Consider the following 20,225-nt stretch of genomic DNA (forward strand, 5'->3'; position numbering starts at 1 on the left):
CCTCTCTCTGTGTCATTACATAGTAGATACTATCTTGTATGGAATATCTATGATGCAATATTAAGGTGAGGAGAAAGAAGAGAATTATACAACAGAAAAATAGGGGTCCTAATCTTTAGCTCATATCTAACAATTCTATGTCGACACTATAAACAAAATACAGGGATTAAGATGAGACAGCTCAGAAAGGTTTACACAGTAAGAATAAATAAAAGTTAAAATTAGAATCCTGGAGAATATGAACATTAAAGGGATAGGAAGAGAAGATGAAACTGTGTGAGAGATAAGGTGGAAAAGCCAGAGAAGATAAAAAGAAAGCCAGGGCAGTTTGGTGGCATACAAATCAAGAAAAGGAGAGAATTTCAAGAATGATGGAATGGTCCACTGTGTTAAATGAGAATACAGTTTTACATAATGAGAAAGCATTTGGACTTTGGAACCTAGTATACCTAAGTTGACATACAGACTCACACTCTTAAGTTTTTCAATCTCTTTAAGCTTTACTTCTCTCATCTTTAAGGTATGCATAAAATAATATTTGATATTTACAGTTGAGTTGTGAAATAATGAGATAATGCATATAACATTTGTCCAATGATGAACTACACAGTGAACAATGATTTCAATATTATGGCTAAACTACTTTCATTAAATCAATCAGGAATATTTTCTGTATACTAAGGATATTTTAAATAATTGGAAAAAGAGCCAGCCAGTAACATAAAGTATTTGGGGGAAGGCACATTTTGACAACTTTTATTTCACTTACTTTCCTATTCAGTTTTTCAGCTGCAACTTTACTCAATTTTTGGTTTCTCATCTGGAGAATGTATATTGTTTTTTTCATGTCTTAAAAGATGCAAAAAGAAGAGAAAATAAAATTTTACCGAATAACCAGCAAAAAATTATAAACAAGAAGTATCAAAAACAAAAGAGGTATGAACTCCATTAAGGAAATCTCTCATACCAATTTGACTCCTAATATCCACTAAGAATACAGCAATTAAAACTCTTATATTTTGCAAAAGATTTGGCCATCTCTCCCCCTCTCCTACATCACCTGACAATGAGTTTGACTTCTGGGAAAAAGATGTATAAGCAACGTTACAAATTCTCTGTGTTAAAATAGATTGTTACAAGCAAATAAATCTAGGTAGAACTCCTGGTTTTGGTGATAATATTCATGGCTGACCAACACCTCAACCAAGACAACATGCTAAGTGGATTACAACATACATGACATGAACTCTATTACGAGAAAATTTAAAAATATGTAGAAAAAGGTTTCACTCAAACCATAAATCACAGCTAACTCCAATTAGGATCCCCCAGACAACTGGGAAGCTGAGGGAACACAAACACCAATGTTCAGGCTTTCGACTCAGGACCGAGAGGAGACCAAAAACAGTGCCAAGGTAAGTTTTGCAGGTAGTCAAGAAGGTCCAGCTATGCTTTGTTTGGGAAAATTAAGGTTCAGAAGGAGATTTCTTGGTCCAACACAATGTATTAGTCAGCGATCGGGCAAGAAAAAACAAACTGCAGTCCCCATGGCAGGCTGGTCTCTAAGTGGCCTTGCATCCAACTTAATGAATGTACTAATTAAAGCTGCCTTTATCCTTCACTCATTCTGAGTTTTGCTTGTTCTGTGTTAGTACTTTGGCTGGGTGGAATATTTTACTAGTGTGGTGACTTAATCCTTCATTCCCACAGGATATGAATGTTGTATTACCATAATTTTCTATTGATTAGAGCTATTTACAGAGAAAATACTAAAAGGTACTACCAGAAAACCCTCTGGGTTCCAAACACAGTCCTCCTTGCCCACATTGCCCACATTGTATAACATCAACCCTAATCCTACCGTGTGATAAAACCCAACCACCCTACCCAGAATAGTAGTTCCTCTTTCTGCTTGTTGGCTCAGTGATATGAAAAGTCCAAAATGTTGGTGTGGAGAAGACAGTGTTAACTCATCAGAACTATAACCACATGCCTGGAATAAGTGTTCCCATGATGGGTATTAGAACCTCCTAAACTCCCAAGCCCAAAGTTGATGGGGACAGGAAGCAAAATTCTTTATGTGGCTTTTATGTATAACAGTGAGAGAAGGTGCTTCTGCCTCAAACATTTGATTCTTAGATCTTGGCACTCTGACTATTAAAAAAAGCACCACACATCGGCCACTACTGTTTTTGAGGGTCATTTCTGAGTACACTTGAAAGCTATAGCTCTCTACTGCTGGCTGGTGTCAGCATGGCGTGCACATCCATCTGCACACCAAGCCTGAGCCTTTCCCCATCTGCTAACTATTTATAATGAGCTCACCTTGAGTTCCTATTCATGAAATGAGGGACAGGCAGTGCATCAAAAGGGGAGGTAAAATGGAACTATGTACTCATTTCATTTTATTTCTGTCTTCCAAGTCTGTTCAGTCACGGTCTTACAAGTATGATTCCTCTTTTAATGAAATGCAGCTGTGCACATCCAATTTAATAGTTCAGTGGATCAGATAATGCTCAGTGCATGCTAGGTGATTCAGACTGCATAATCTCTTGACATTCCATAATCAAGTGCTCAGCCTACCAGGGCCCAGTAGCAAACCCCAAATTGTTTTTCTGAGAGAGAGTATCTGTTGCCTGAAGATGAAATAGCCCTACTCTAAAACCTTAGGAATCTATTGTCTGATTCTCTTGTTGAGACTTGCCAGATGTTTCGCAAAACATCTTGTCTGGCTAGAAGCACCCCAGCACTATTGGGTTCGGTGGGCCATGAGACCCTAGTAGCATCTCAAATGAAAGCCAGAACCTGACCTGCTACAGAATTCTTTCTTACTTCGGATCCCACGTAAAAGGGCGGCTCTAAGAATAACCACGCCCCCCAAAACTGGGTCCAATGAGACTCATGCTCAAATGTGGTATATACTGCCTCCATATCAAAGCAAACAAACAAACAAACAAAAAACAAACCATGAAGTGTTATGCTTCTGCCTTAGTGATGGGCTGTGTAAGTGTAATAACTCGTCTCTCACTTCAGAAAAGATCTCTCGAGCCCTGGCTGGTGTGGCTCGGTGGTTGAGTGCCAGCCTGTGAATCAAAAGGTTGCCAGAGTGATTCTCACTCTAGGGCACTGGGTTGCAGGCTAGGTCCCCAGTAGGGGCCACATGAGAGGTAACCATACATTGGCGTTTCTCCTCTTCTCTCTCTCCCTTCCCCTCTCTAAAAAAGAAATGAATAAAATCTTTTTTAAAAAAGGAAAAGATGTCTTGAAATCTCCCATATCACAGATTCCTAAGGGTTTTGAGTTGTTTTATTTTCTACTTTTGGCCATGCATGTGTCTTACTAAGGCATCTAAGATGCTACTTCCAGCTCACTGAAGTAGCTCAGTTGAATTAGCACATCATCAATGATACTGGCCAATGTGATATTCTTTGAGATATGAACATAACCAGAATCACTCTGGGCCACAGACAATTAGCTCACAGAATGCATATTCAGTTGATAACCTTTTGCTATCATGGCCTTGGAAATATTAAATCAATCTCTCAACAATGATTTCTTCTTTTGTTGTTGTCATAAGGAATTTTTCAGCTCAAAATACCCTAATTAAATATGCTATAAGAAGTGATATCTCAGCAATATTTCAGACAGAGACACACCAACCAATTTATACTAGCAAACATTACCCAGTCAGAGACTATCACATAGAATACATTTGCTCACAATGTTTGCATAAAGCTAAAAGGTGTCGTTTTGCTTATGTAGGCCAAAAAAGAGTGAGACACCACGTATCTATCTTCTAAGCTTTTTCTTTGCTTCAGGGAGGACCTCTATTTCTACATGTTACAACAAGCAGCTTTTCAACCCAAAGATAACATTCCTTTACAGAAATGCCAAAATCTTGCATATTAGATCCTTCTTCCAGTGGCGTATTCTCAAGGGAACAAATATTATCATAAGCATACCAGATTATGCTATCAAATGTTTTCCTGAACATCAATCAACCTGATTCTCTTATTTATTTATTTTTATTTTTATTGTTGTTCAAGTACAGTTTTCTGTCTTTTACTCCCATCTCAGCCCACCCACCCAGCCCTCCCCCTGCTCCCATTTCCATGCCCCCTAGTTTTTGTCCATGTGTCTTTTATACTTGTTCCTGTAAACCCTCCCCCCTTTCCTCTGAAATTACCTCCCCTCTTTCCCCTGGACACTGTCAGCCTGTTCTCTATTTCAGTGTCTGGTTATATTTTGCTTGCTTGGTTGTTTTGTTGTTTAGCTTCCTGTTAAAGGTGAGATCATATGGTATTTGTCTTTCACCACCTGACTTATTTCGCTTAGCATAATGCTTTCCAGTTCCATCCATGCTGTCCCAAAGGGTAGGAGTTCCTTTCTTTCTGCTGCATAGAATTCCATTGTGTAAGTGTACCATAGTTTTTTGATCCATTCGTTTATCGATGGGCATCTAGGTTGCTTCCAACTCTTGGCTATCGTAAATTGTGCTGCTGTGAATATTGGGGTGCATAGGTTCTTTTGAATTAGTGTTTCAGGGTTCTTAGGATATACTCCTAACAATGGAATTGCCGGGTCAAAAGGTATGTTCATTTTTAGTTTTCTTAGAAAATTCCATATTGTTTTCCATAGTGGTTGTACCAGTCTGCAATCCCACCAACAGTGCACTAGGGTTCCCTTTTCTCTACAACCTCTCCAACACTTCTTGTTTGTCAATCAACCTGATTCTCCATCACCTTCCAAATAGTGACTTCTTTATACCTTTGTTCAATACCCACTGTTAAGTCTTCCTTCCTTCCTTTGGTGAGTACAATAAACTTTCAGAACATTGCAATTTATTTACAACTGTTATTTATTTACTTTCCAATTCTAATTTATTTCTGACACAAACTTGTTTTAATTGTTTGATTAATATATTTTTCACCCCTGAGAATTATTAGTTATCGTGCATTGGGATGCAATGAATCCCAATTTTCCCACTGAAATTTACATATGATATAAATATTTAATGGTCTTTCATTCATCAGTTAGGTTGTCATGGATGTGTTAACAGTCATTAAGCAAATCTGTGTTTATTATATTAGAAAGCAGGAGAGATGGCTTTTCCTTGAACCAAGACAATAAATAAGTACTGTTATTTCTGACAAGTTTAGGCAAAATACTTCTGATTATCCTGTTATGAAGTAAAAGAGAGAAAGCACTCACTAAGTCAACAGATGCATATGAATTGTCAGAAACTTTACTGATTTGCTCCAAAATACCTCTCTAAAACTATAGTTGTCATTGACATCCTTACTTGATTAAATACTCAGATATTTACCATCATTATGCATCTGACTTTTGCACAGGCCACATGGGACAATTAAATAGAGAACTGGTAGGAGTCATCACCTCTGCATCCTGCAGGTGTTTTGTGGAGGCACCATTCTCTGCCACTGGGAGATCTGCCCAGAGGTGTGCCATGGTTTTATTTTACAAAATGAGATTGTGAGGGACAGATGGTGGAGGAAGGAGAGATTCTATATTGACTTTTCTGCCATAATAACCTTCAATCTACAAGTTAGAAAGCTAATGTGTGGATTCTGTGGGCTACTGAGTAATCTATTTGTTTTACTATTTGGGATTCAGAAAATAACCACAGGATTGGTCAGCTCTCCCATGGGTCTTTATGGCTCTGAGATCTTACCATTTCCACTGACATCTAGAAACCTCACTCCATTAAAGTATTTTTTATTATCATCATTGGTCCAGAGACGGCAACCGCCAGGGAGCATTTAAAGTTTTCTGGCACTTCCCACACCATTGACACCACCATGGAGGATTGCTTCATGCCTCTTAAGGAATGTTTTCCAGGCTTCTCAAGGGTACAGTTAAAGGTTGAAAGATAGAATAACCAACCACCCCCGCTTGTCTGAGACTGTCCTAGCGTTAGCACTGGAAACTGTGTGTCCCAGAAACTCCTCAGTCCTAGACAAACCAGAAGACAATTTCCCTTGAAATAGAATATACATAAGAGATCTGCACTAATATTTCCATCTCCCTGATGTCTCAGTTTTCTTCAGGGTGCCAAGGATGTCCCAATATTTCAACCTCATTTTCTGAGCTGCCCTATCAGACTATGAATGCCATTTTCAAGTGTTTATGCCAAAGCATTAAATCCCAAATTCTTTTTTTTAAAGATTTTATTTATTTATTTATCTTTAGAGGGGAAGGAGAGGGAGAGAAACATCAATGTATGGTTACCTTTCATGCGTCCCCTGCTGGGAGTTGGCCTGCAGGGAAACAGCCTGCAACCCAGGCATGTGCCCTGACTGGGAATCGAACCGTGATACTCTGGTTCACAGGCCCGCGCTCAATCCACTGAGCTACACCAGCCAGGACTTAACTCCCAAATTCTGAATGAGCATACTCATGCCAATAATTTTCTTACTCTTTCCAATTATCTATTAATGAGCACTCAGGTTACTTCCATATCTTGGCTATTGTAAATAATACTACAATGAACATAGGGGTGCAAGATTTTTTAAAATTCGTGTTTTGGATTTTTTTGGATAAATATCTACAAGTAGAATTGCTGGGTCATAAGGTGGTTCTGTTTTTAATGTTTTGAGAGACCTTCATACTATTTGTGATAGTGGGTGGGTGCACTAATTTGAGACCCCACCAAAAGTGCACAAGAGTTTCATTTTCTCCACTCCTTCGCTAATGTTTGCTGTTTGTTGATTTATTGGTGATTGCCATTCTGACAGGTGTGATGTGATATCTCATTGTGGAACATGTATAAAATGAAATATTTCTCAGCCATTAGAAGAATGAAATCTTACCATTTGTGATGACATGGATGGACCTAGAAGAAGGTATTATGCTGAGTCAAGTCAGTAAGACAGAGAAAGATAAATCCCATACAATTTCACTTATATGTGAATCTAAAGAATAAAATAAACAAACAAAACAGAAACAGACTCATAGCTACAGAGAATAAACCAATAGTTGCCAGATGAGAGAGAAGTTGAGGGGTGGGTGGTAAAAGATGAAGAAATTAAGAAGTACAAATTGGTAGTCACAAAACATTCACAAGGATATAAAGTAAAGCATAGAAGATATAGTCAATAACACTGTAATAACTATGCATGGTGCCAGGAAGGTAATAGAATTATTTGGGGGAAATCACTTGTTAATTATATAAATGTCCAACCACCATGCTAGAAACCTGAAACTAATACAAAATAATATCAAATATCAAGTGTAATTGAAAAAATAAAAATAACATGTCTTATTTGAGATTTGTATTTATTTTTCTTAGTTTAATATCCTTAGATTTCACTATCACATATCATGTCCAGACCCTGGCTAATACAGTGATAAAATTCTGTAACTCCTTTGGCATACATACTGCTCTATTTCCAGATCAGGCTTCACGTTCTTCCTGCCTGAGCTATGTTGGCATCTAAATTTCATCATAAGACTGAAGACAGTGAGGGATAGTGTCAGCGTATCCTGAACAGAACTGACATCACCTTGTAAAACAACTGCCCCTATGTACAAGTCTTGTAGTCAGTGTAAGGGTTTTATGCAGAGGATGGATAGATTTCTTGGTTGGGGGGGAGGGGCTTTCTAAGCCAGAAGGAGAGGTTCAGGGGGAAGACCTATTTGCTCTGCAACTACAGGAGATGAGGGACTACGTTATCATTGCTATCAAGGCTTTCTGACTGTCCACTCACATTCTCAGTTGGATATTCACAAATTTCCATTTCCCCTTCTCACTGAGTATGTTAAGACCATAAAAAGCTAGCAGACCCACAACTTTACCTTCAATACTTGTTGTCATAGTGACTAAGTGCCCTAGTCAGTTGAATTCTCAATGTTTATGCTCCACCTGCATTTTATTCCATCTGACCACCAGCAATCTTTTGAGAAACTGTAATTATATTGGACTCAATGGATGTCCACAGTCTTATTATCCCCTGTCTATGGTATCAGGAGCATCTTCATTTTAATCACTTCATTTTTTTTCTGTTTTTGAAAATTTTATTATGTGTTTATTATCTATAAAAATTAGTGCATTTTATTAAAGTTTTTCAAATTTTTCCTTCTTTCCTTGTTCAAAAATTTGGACATCCTGTGAATATTAGCATAAATTTGTTTGTTTTCTTTTTAATTTTCTGGGACATTTTAACATCAAAAATATTAGAGAATGTGGAAATCTCTTATGTCCACCCTATTTTTGATAACATTACAAATTATAACAGATCTTTATTTTTTTCCCAAAATTTTTATTTAATTATTTTTCAAGTATAGTTTTCTGTCTATTACTCCCATCCCATTCCACCCCCGTGCTACCCCCCTCCCTCCCATTTCCACCCTTCTCAGTTGAAATAGAGAACAGGCTGACAGTGACCAGAGGGGAGAGGGGAGGGAATTTCAGGGGAAATAGGGGAGGGATTTAGAGGAACATATATAAATTAATTGCTTCATTTTAATCCAGAAGTAAATAAATGGCACACTCAAATTGATCTATATGCAGAGAATTTAATAAAAGGACTATATGCAGAGATGTAAGTAGGGTATAAAAACACCTCAAGAAATAGTGTAGTACCTCACAACTAGTAACATTGGAATTGATACCACTACAAGGCCTATAGGGACCAAGGAAATGAATAAATGGTTATCAGAATTAGAAAGAGGGCTGCCTGTAGAAGCTGCGGTCTTCAGACAAATGATGAAGCTAACCTGTGATAACTGTACAGGAACCAATATCTTGACCTATGCCCCTGCAATCTTCTGTATGACTCATCATTGACAAATTCCAATGGAAACTAGAGAGTGAGGGAGTCCATTGTTGCCATCCACATGGGTCAGACTGTCAGGTCACTGAGTATGAAGGAAGTTAGAGAGCAAATTGTGACCAGCAAAGGAGATTCTTAAAACAGAGGAGTAAGATTAAACAAAATAGATGGCAATTATGCAAATAGACCATAAAAGTAGAAGAAAGAAGAAAAAAAGAAGAAAATAAGAAATGGAGGAAAGGAGGGAGGAAGAAAAAAGGAAGGAAAGAAAGAAGAAAAGGTGAAAGGAAGAAAGAAAAACTGAATACTCAACTCAAGAAGTCAGTGTACTCTTGGAAACAAGAACATTTCTTGTAACAAATTTCTCCTCTGAAAGAAATAAGTAAATATGAAATCTATAAAGATTCATTGATAATACAACCAAATTAATCAGAAGGGGAAGCTTAGGAGATAAGGAAGCATATCAAGAACAAAAACTTAAGAAAATGGTGGGAAAATCTAAGACACAAGGACATTTTAAAAATAAAATCCAGAGAATAAAAAGGAAGAAGGAAAAAGGTGAATATAATTCTAAAAACATAAAAGTGGAGAACAGAAAACAAAGATCAAACACATGGATATTTGATGAAGCTAAAATAAATGACACAAATTTATTTTTAAAATAATAGTTCTCCCTTAAGTAAGAAAGAAGTGAATGGACAGTCTGTACATTGTTTTGCTGAGAGTGATGCATAATGAAGAACTCTCTAGAATATCATGATGAAACTCTTGATATCAAGACAATAGAAATGATTTCACAGTCATTTAAGCAGAAAAAGCAATCCCGTGCAGATGGAATAAATTGTGTTGACCTCAGATTTCTTTGCGGCAACATTAAAATTCAGAGGTCAGTAGAATACCATGAGAGTTCTGAAGCAAAAATGGATGTTGTCCAACAATCTTACATTCCTTGAGGGTATTCTCAAACATGTACAGGCAAAGGGAATATACATAAGGTTTTTTAAAAGAAACTACTTAATGAAAAAAAATCCAGCTCCCCAAGATGTGATCATACTAAATTCATAAAAAATGGCAAAATGGTCAAATACACATAATCAGTGGGGAGCGTGGATCCTATTAGATATGAATTTCTGGGCAAAGGCTCTGAGAGTTTTAATGCAGAAAGGAATGCAAACCTCATAACCCTAGAAGAAAGGCTTCATAATGTAAACTATAGTTATGGATCAGGGCGAAAATCCAGAAGCCAATTTAAAAATCATTATTACTCATTGATACCATTTTAAATTAATAAATTCAGAAATAATGGCATATGTGGACTGCTTACAGTTATAAAATTAATCACATAAAAATAAAATATAGAATGAATGCCTTCCAAATTTCTATAGTATGTATGTTTGGGAGGGGGCGGAGAGAGGACAGCACATGCAGCAAAGTAAGAAAACAGAGCAAAAAGTAAATAAAGGATGTCACATAAAAGAAGACAGCACAATCAAAACAATCACTTCTATGCGTATAAATTCACCAGTAATAAAAATGACTCAAACCAAGCCAACCATAAAATTCAACAATGTCCTAAATATAACGCTCATTTTTAAAAAGTGAGAATGTGTAAAGAGCAAAATATGAAGATAAATACGGAAAAGTTACAAATAAGACACAAAACTATAGTCCCAACAGTAGTATTGGATAAGTGGAATTCAAGCAGAAAGCTATTAAATAAAGCCAGCAGGGCATATTGTAGCATAAAAGGTAAAATCCACACTGAGGAAATGTTCTTCATGATTATTTTTAATGCAGCAAATAACATACTACCCAACTACAAACAGTAAAGTCTACAAGTACAAGAAGAAATAGGCAGAAGCAAAAATTATAGGACAGTTGATCTTACCTCTATCAGTTCATGTGAAAATAAGTGTAGAAAGCAAGAAATTATTGATAATATTTGAATAATGAAAGGTTGGTCCATTAGACATAGATCAAATGTTATACCATGAAAATACTGAGTACACATTCTTTTTAAAGGGCCTTTGGATTATTGATAAGAGTTTACCATGTATTAGGCTACAAACAAAGTTCCAATAGATTTTCTATAACTATGTATACAATAGTACATATTCCTTGACCGTAGTAATGCAATATAAAATAGAAGGTACAGATGATTCAAGGTTTGATAAACCTTATTTTTAAGGTTACCTTAAACCTTACCTTATTTTTGTCAAAAAGAAAATTTCAATATTTTACACCTATATGTGGTTGATAAAATAGAATAAAATAATAAAATAAAATAGATGATGATTTCTTAACCTGCATATACTCAAAGTTCAAACCTTGCAAAATGATGCAATATTAAAAGCAACCACATAAATCACACACACAACAAGGATAACATTATAGCCATTACTACCTAATATTTTTATGAAACTATCTTTAACATAAACAAAAGATAAAAAAGAATACACTTAAGAGAGGACTAAAATTAGTATTGTTCTCAAATTATGTGATTATTTATCTAAAAAACATGGTGGAATGAATTTTAAAAACCTACCAAAATAAGAATTATTGAAGTGGTTGGTATGATTAACATAGTTATACACACAGCTCTTTTTGATAAAACAAAACAGCTAAACATATTAAGTAAAAAGAGACCATTTACAGGAGGGAAAAAAAGACCATATAGCTAGGGATGAATCTTAGATATCAAAAGAATCTATCAGAATAAAACTTAAAAACCCTTCTTTTGTTATGTGTGCTCACTAAAGTCTCTGCTCAGTTTTCTTAATGGTCAGCTAATGACCAGACAGAGATTCATCAAATGCCTGATATTAACAAATCTTCCTATTTTTACTAAGAGACTCTGTGTGTGTGTTGCATTAAACTTTCAACCTTCAGACAGGCAGTTTACAACTCTGCCTTATCCTTCACTACCTGCTTACACATAGCCTCGAGGTTAGTCAGAAGTTAGATCTTATGTTCCAGTCTTTTCTGAGCAAGATCATAGTCCCAGGCATGTAGAGAGTCCTATATACATGGGGATCTAAGATTCTCAGGAAAATAGCTGAGTTCTTCAAAATCCTTCATGCACATCAAATTTCTCCGCTTTTCCTTTTAAACTTGTCGATCTACTTATTCTTTGCCCCAACCATTATCCACCACCCCAGGCAACTGTGGTGCTATTCAGTTGCCTCTGCTTGTTTCAACAAATGCCCCTGGGGGAAAAGGTGGTTTAAATTAGGCAAACTCGAGTCAAGTCAAATCAAGACAGCCTTGCAAATAGTGTATGCCAGTGAACCACTAGGCAGATCAAATAATGATACTCCTCTAGGAATAGGATTACGAAGGAGTTCCAAATCTACTCTGCTACCACCCGTTGGTTGCCAGGTTGCTAGTTTCCATAATGATTTGCAGGCTACTGTTTTTTAAAGTTACTATGCAGCTGAGGGTGGGAATATAATGAGTTACAATGCCATAAAACTTACTATGCTTATCAAGATTCAGCAGTTTTTTCTGAATAAATTTTTAAGGAATTGCCACGAGACTTTGGCTAATTTACACAGGTATTTTTTAAAAAGATTTTATTTATTTATCTTTGGAGGGGACGGGAAGAAGAAAGGGAGAGAAATATCAATGTATGGATGCCTCCCGTGCATCCCCTGCTGGGAACTTGCTTGCAACCCAGGCATGTGCCCTGACTGGGGATTGAACCACGGTTGTTTGGTTCGCAGGCTTGTGCTCAATCCACTGAGCTACACCAGCCAGTAATTTACACAGTTTTGAGAAATTTAATTCAGAAATTTTTTTGCCAGTGTTCTTCTCACTGTTTTTATGGAGGAAAAAATTTTGAAGGGTCCATTTTTGCTGATGCCACCTCAGATTATATAGCATAGACCAAAATTCTGCATTTGTGAGTTTATCAAAATGATCCTAAATGGCTGACTTTTCCACAATTGTGTCAAATAGCCTGAGCTAATAAAGTACAAATATCACATAGGTATTTGTATGGAGTTTCCTGACTATTGTATGTAATCTTTCCATGAGAACAAACAGTCCTGAAGATCAAGAGAATAACCCAACTGGTCAGTTAATTATGCCCAAGTGACAAATTAACCTAAACCTTAGTGACTTAAGACAGAAACAAATACTATATTTTCTCTCATGAATTTTTTGGATAAGAGATTTGAAAAGGATTTTGGCTTTGAACCATGGTTGCCGTCAGATGATAGTTGAAGCTGCACCATCCAAAGTTAGGGGGCTGAGGCAGCTACCAGCTGGCATTGCCTGGGCACCTCTTTCTCTTCATATGGTCTCATGCCCTCACCATGTGTCCTTTAAATGATGGGTGGCTTTGGCTTCCTCACAACATGGCAGCCTCATGGCAGTCAATGGTTTATATGGCCTATGAAATTTTTCAAGCTTGAGTATTCCAGCAAGTAAGACAGATGTTGTATCAGCTTTTCTTACCTAGCATCAAAAATAATACAGCATTATACTCCCTACATTTCACAGATTACAAATCATTCATAAGTTCACACAGTTTCATATGGAGACAATCATGTTCTACTTCATAATGGAGGAATGGCAAGGTATTAAAAGAGCATATGTGAATGGAGATAATGTTGCAGCCATCTGAAGAAAATGCAATGTGGCAGCCAGTTAGAAACCTCATTAACAATTATTGGGAATCTTGGGAGTTGATGAACACTACACGTCATTCAATGAAGAACTAATAAGTCCCTTTCCCTCCATAAAAATCAATAGTCCGTGAAATCCATAAACCCATTCACAGTTGGCTGATGCCCTGAAAAACTGACCTTCAGTTACACCTTAGTGTAGCTGGTTTCAGTTTTCACTGTGAGTTAATTATTTGCCACTGAAATGAGACAGATTTGCCAAACCAGTTTCACTTTGACTCATCATTAAGTATATTGTGCTCCATTACTCTCTTAGCTTCTATTAATACAAGGCCACAAGTTGAAACATTGCTTCCAAGTCAATTGCACAATTTCAAAAGCAGAAAATTATTTTAGTAAGACCTGAGCATGATGAAATGCTTTATGCCTTATGTGTCATTCCTCTTTATAGACACCGTGATTCTGACAAGTTTCATTCCTCATCGGTATTGAAACATTGCCATGTCCATTAAACTTGTTGTCAGGTATATCTGCTGAGCACCAATTTGCTATGTATTTCCTGTCTACAAATTGCCTGTAGAATCAGGCATTTGCAGCTGAGATGGAGATTTGATATGCATGTTGAATCAGGTTTCATTGACCACAATTATTAGCATTTCTAGCAAGGCAGTATGGTCTCTGGAAACTATGGCAATTTTGCAAATGTACGCCTCTTAAGTTTTTGTGGTTTTCTCTTCTTATTATGAAATGTAACACTATACTACAAAAATGAATAAACATAAATGTGTAGTATATTGCAAGTATAAAGCAAATATGCATTCAACCTCGCCAGTCATCCTGAACTCCTGTTTTCCAGTTAACCTTTCTCCCTTATAAAAGGCTCTTCCTCATCCCCTTACATAACTACGATCCTGCTTTTTATGAAAATCATTTTCATGGATTTTTCAAATTCCATTTTAATCAATTTGGTATATAACACTGAAATATTAATTTTGTCTATTTTCAACTTGAATTGGGATAGCATGATATGTAATATTTTGCAACTAGTCTTCTTTACTCACAGTTATGTGTATAAACAATAACTCAAGTTTTTTATTGGGTCTGAGTTTAAAGAACTTAAAATCATTACCCATATACAGTTGGGCAATAAATGCTAATTTTCCTATTTCTTTATTTTCTTTTTTTTCTGAGTGCAGAAATTTTTTAATTTTTTAATATATTTTATTGATTATGCCATTACAGTTGTCCCATTCCCCCCTTCACTCCCCTCTACTCTGCACACCCCTCCCCCACCACTGCCCCCCTTTTGTTCATGTCCATGTGTCACAAGTTCTTTAGATTCTGTATTTCCCATAGTATTCCTGCCCTCCACCCTGTCTATTTTCTACCTACCGTCTATGCTACTTATTCTCTGTACCTTCTCCCCTCTTCTCCTCCTCCTACTCCCCTGTTGCTAACCCTCCATGTGATCTCCATTTCTATGGTTCTGGTCCCGATCTAGCTGTTCTCTTATTTTGCTTTTGTTTCAGGTGTGGTTGTTAATAACTGTGAGTTTGCTGTCCTTTCACTGATCATATTTTTATCTTCTTTTTCTTAGATAAGTCCCTTTAGCATTTCATATAATAAGGGCTTGGTGATGACGAACTCCTTGAACTTGACCTTATCTGAGAAGCACTTTATCTGTCCTTCCATTCTAAATGAGGCTTGGCTCGATAGAGCCATCCTGGATGTTGGTCTTTGGATTTCACGACTTGGAATACTTCTTTCCAGCCCCTTCTTGCCTGTAAGGTCTCTTTTGAGAAATCCGCTGACAGTCTGATGGGAATTCCTTTGTAGGTGACTGTCCCCTTATCTCTTGCTGCTTCTAGGATTCTCTCCTTCATTTTAATCTTGGCTAATGTAATTATGATGTGCCTTGGTGTGTTCCTTCTTGGGCCCAACTTCTTTGGGACTCTCTGAGCTTCCTGGATTTTCTGGAATTATATTTCCTTTGCCACATTGGGGAAGTTCTTTATTATTTCTTCAAATAAGTTTTCCACTCGTGGCTGTTCCTCTTCCCCTTCTGGTACCCCTATAATTCAGATGTTGGAACGTTTAAAGATGTCCTGGAGGTTCCTAAGCCTCTCCTCATTTGTTTGAATTCTTGTTTCTTCCTTCTTTTCTGTTTGGTTGTTTCTTTCTTCCTTCTGGTCCACCCCCTTAATTTGAGTCCCAGTTTCCTTTCCATCACTATTGTTTTCCTGTGCATTTCCCTTCATTTCAATCAGTTTAGCCTTCATATGTTCCTCTAATTTGTGGCTAAAATCAACCAATTCTATGAGCATCCTGATCACCAGTATTTTGAACTGTGCATCTGAAAGGCTGGCTATTTCTTGGTCACTTAGAATTATAGGCTCTGGGACTTTGAGCTGCTCTTGAGTCATAATGTTTGGTCTGTTCACACCTGTTATGTTCGAGGGGCAGTACCTTAGGTGTTCTCCAGGGCCGGGTGACCCAGGTTGCTGGGTTGTGATGCGGTCTGGCTGAGTGGTTTGTTGTTGTGGGACTTCCTTACAGTTCAATTTTCACTGTTTTGGCTGCGTTTTTGTTTCTAAAACTTAGCTGTCTTTAAATTTTGTTGTGGGAGGAGGCACAGTGTTTCCACCTACGCCTCCATCTTGGCCAAAAGCCTATTTCATTATTTTCTAGGTTTGCAAATCCTTAAATAAAACCAAATCCTTTTATGTTTAAATCTAAAGTGACTTGTTGCAATATTGTAACAATCCAGAAATTTATATTTGGATTCTTTTGATTTTCGTTATAGTAAAATCCACTTTTCTCAATATCCTCTTTTGCAAAGGTGCATCTACAAAGGTTGCACTAGCTTTTCAAATTTTATATATTAATTTTAAAACTATGTATATAGATAAAGTTTACTAATGGAAATGTGGAGTTATTTTTTTAATTTATGGTTATTCAGTTTTAGTTGCTCCACCTTTTTCCCCATTGCTCACCCCTACCCTTTTATAGAATCTTTTTTTTTAAACAAAATTTTATGTACTTTCTGAGTGGATGGTGAGACAGATTCCATAGGAATCACTTAGGTATCATAATACCCCTTCCTTTGTGTCTGGCAATATTTATTTTATATAGATCTCATTCAGCATTCATCATGGCCCTATTATTACTTACTCCCATTTTATACCTGAATTTAAAGAACCAAAGTGAGAGTAAACAATGTTTAAGGTCAAACTGCTAGGGACAGAGCAGGGATTTAAACCCTGATATCCTGTCTTCAAATCTGGTGCTTTTAACCAATGTGGTAAACTTCCTCTGTGAGATGTATATTCCCATCTTCAGTGGGATTTTTCACTGAATCTAATTGTGCCTAAATTCTTTTGTTCCTAATCAGTCATCTCCATGGCTTTATGCAAATCATGCAGCGTAGAGGACAGCAAAAAAGCCTTGTCATTGCGTGGAAGAGAAGCTGACTGGAAAAATAAGGATCACGTTAATAACCCTCATCCGGAGAGCTGGGATATCCCTTGGCACTTCTGTGACCTGTTCAGAGTCAGTGTAATCATCCCCACAGAACTAAACTGCTGTACAGCGCTAACAGGGAAACTCCTCATTGACAACACTCCTTAATCCCATGCACTGTTTTGCTTCTTGTCCCCTTTCTGTTCCTGGGGTCATAATTCCTCTAACTTATTGATTCTGTCTACCACCCAGGCTTGTTTCTGTCTACTCTTATAGCTGAGATTTAGTGTTTAACTTCAGATAGGCACTTCATATCCTTGGACAAGTCACAAACCTTTTTGGCTCTTAGTTTGTTTCTAAAATGAAGCATTTTAACAAAATGACCACCAACATATTTGCCAGTTTCATAAATACATGCTTCCTTTCCAAGTACTTGCAGTGTGACCTCCTGGGTGATTCCAAAGTATGACCATGACTAGATAACACCAAGAGAGATTTGTTAGCAGTCTGACATACAAAAGACTAGACATGTTTTGCATCACTTTATGTTGGATGGAGCCATATATATTTGAATATTAGAGAGAGGACCTCATCAGTGATGAATTGTGTGTCTAATCCAGTTATTTAGATAACTATTCTCTTGGCAGTTGTTGGCAAGGAAGCCACATGCTACCCTGTACTGGCTATAATTTTCTTTTACAACCCTTGTTCACAAAGATTAAGTGGTTATTCTGGGATTGGTATAAACAAACTGCTCCAATAACATAAAACATATTTGCTTATCACCCGAGTTCTTGGTTATTGATAACACCACAATGAGAAATATATTATTCCATTAGACTTGTCATTCCAGGTGATACTTGACCAAGTATCACCAAGAAGGAGACCTTAGGAAATACAATCTTCTAATGAATGACATCATTCTGCTTAATCTTAACTTCATATTTTGCAAATGGATGAAACAAGAGGGACAATACATTTTAGAAATGCATAGATATAAAAATTAAAAGAAGTTAATTCAATTTGCTAGGCAACCAATTAAAATTTTTAGCACTATTAATTTACTTCATAAAAAGTTAAACCCAAGTGTGAAGTTTAATTGGTTGTCTTCTAAACAATGAATTAAGTTGATTTAGTTTTCCCCAAATTATTCTGATATAAACCCACAAATCTGGTGATTTTAATTTTATCATCACTCTCCTGAATTTATTTGTATGTGCAAAAGCTGCATGGTTAAAAGCTATTCAATGTATCTTGTTTATAAGAGAAATTTAAGTCAATCATACAATGATGTATTACAATATAATATATAATAATATATTGATATATTATAATATCTAATTATATATTATTTTCAAACTGAAATGTGCAATTCCTTAATCTACACAAGAATACAAGATGTTGGTGAGAGAATAGTATGCAGGTATAGGTAAAATTAAATAATGATACAAACAGATATGAACATTTCACACAAGAAGAACATAAAAACATGAAACAAATTGATCTGTTTATTAATTTCAGCATAGACTTATAGAGGAAATTAATTTTTCCAATCTCTTTGAATCCACAAGCCTAACAATTAATATTTGGTTTACAACTTGAATTTTTAAAATGTTAGTTTGTGTCCAAGAATACTTTGCTGTAATTTTCACTGCCACAGAAACCAATCAAAAGTCCATTGGTTTTGAGTATAAATTTGGTTCCTCAATTTCTACTTCTCTTCACCCCCGAGTGTAAGCCAGATGCATTTCTTCAGTTCTGTCCGACTAAAGGATCTCTGATAGATGTGGTCATCTTGTAAGTTAAAGGACATTTTTTTTGCTCACTATTATTTGATGCAAAAACAAAGATCAATTAAGAATTTCTGCTTTGAGAACCCAGGGTACTGCCAAACAGGGCATCCTTTTCATGAACTGCTAATTGTAGACAGGCTTTAGGAGAGTAATTTAAAATTAATGGGATCAAGTCTTTGATGCAGTTGCTACTTCAAAGGCGTGCCAGGTTTTTATTTGTAGTGAAAAAAAAAAGGAGTTATAGAACGAGGAAAGAGCATATGAAAACTTACAACATCTCCCTAAAGGGTTTGGCCTGACAGAGGGGTGTGATCAGAGTTCTTTCTTTCCCTAGCATGTTCTCACTCTCCTTCTCTTATTCCTCCCTCCATTCCTTCCTTCCTTTCTTTTCTCCTTTCTTTCAGTTGGTTTTTCTGACTTAGTTATCAATGACTAACAAACCAACAGTGCCCACTTTCCACTATGACAAGTTTTGAAATGTTTAAATACCCTTCACTCAGGTAAGTTAAATTGCATTGGATAACTATGTCTTTCATCTTTAAATTTCATTACAGAGAAGTCACTTCTTGCCTTGGAGAATTCCTTTTGGTTAGCAAGATCGGGGTGTCACACATGCTACTTGAACTAATTAAGAATAATAAATCACTTCCAAACAGAGGAAAGGAAAAGTGTGAACTAGGTGCAAGGAGCTTCAGCCAAGAGACAGGGCTCCCTGAATTTCCATTTGCACCTCATGCTGGGAACTGTGGGCAGCTGCTGCATAGGTGTAGGAAAAATCAGGGCTGACCATTCAGGGAGAATTATCAAGCACTTTAACAAGTTACAACTCTAGAAAATAACAGGTCTAATATCCTTCCATGAAGTTTCTTTATCTTTGACTTGAGGCATGGTGGCTGATACCTGAGCAATTGAAAATAGGGCTGACCCCAGGATAATCAGTTTCTAGAGATATCAAATATTAGGCTTGGCACTCTATTTGTGTAAATTGTGTACATGAGCATTTGCCAGTGTGATTGGCATTTTTTTCTAGCCTATCTCTCCCACCCAAGTTCACCTTCTAAAGAGAAGCTAATCCCCTACAAAAAATAAACTTTTCCAACCCAATCAGACTTATTCCAGTTTATTTTCAACAACTCTCTTAAAAGTCTGTCTAGCATTAGCATTCCGTTGGCAAGAAACATAAATCATTACATTTTAAAATAAAAATTTTATATAAATATGTATTTCCACTGAAGCTATTGTTAACATTTNATGGGTCAATATCCTTCCATGAAGTTTCTTTATCTTTGATTTGAGGCATGGTGGCTGATACCTGAGCAATTGAAAATAGGGCTGACCCCAGGATAATCAGTTTCTAGAGATATCAAATATTGGGCTTGGCACTCTATTTGTGTAAATTGTGTACATGAGCATTTGCCAGTGTGGTTGGCATTTTTTTCTAGCCTATCTCTCCCACCCAAGTTCACCTTCTAAAGAGAAGCTAATCCCCTACAAAAAATAAACTTTTCCAACCCAATCAGACTTATTCCAGTTTATTTTCAACAACTCTCTTA

This window comes from Sturnira hondurensis, unplaced genomic scaffold (assembly GCF_014824575.4).
Source record: "Sturnira hondurensis isolate 20B ecotype Veracruz unplaced genomic scaffold, ASM1482457v3 Scaffold0007401, whole genome shotgun sequence".
In the NCBI taxonomy this organism is placed as follows: domain Eukaryota; kingdom Metazoa; phylum Chordata; class Mammalia; order Chiroptera; family Phyllostomidae; genus Sturnira; species Sturnira hondurensis.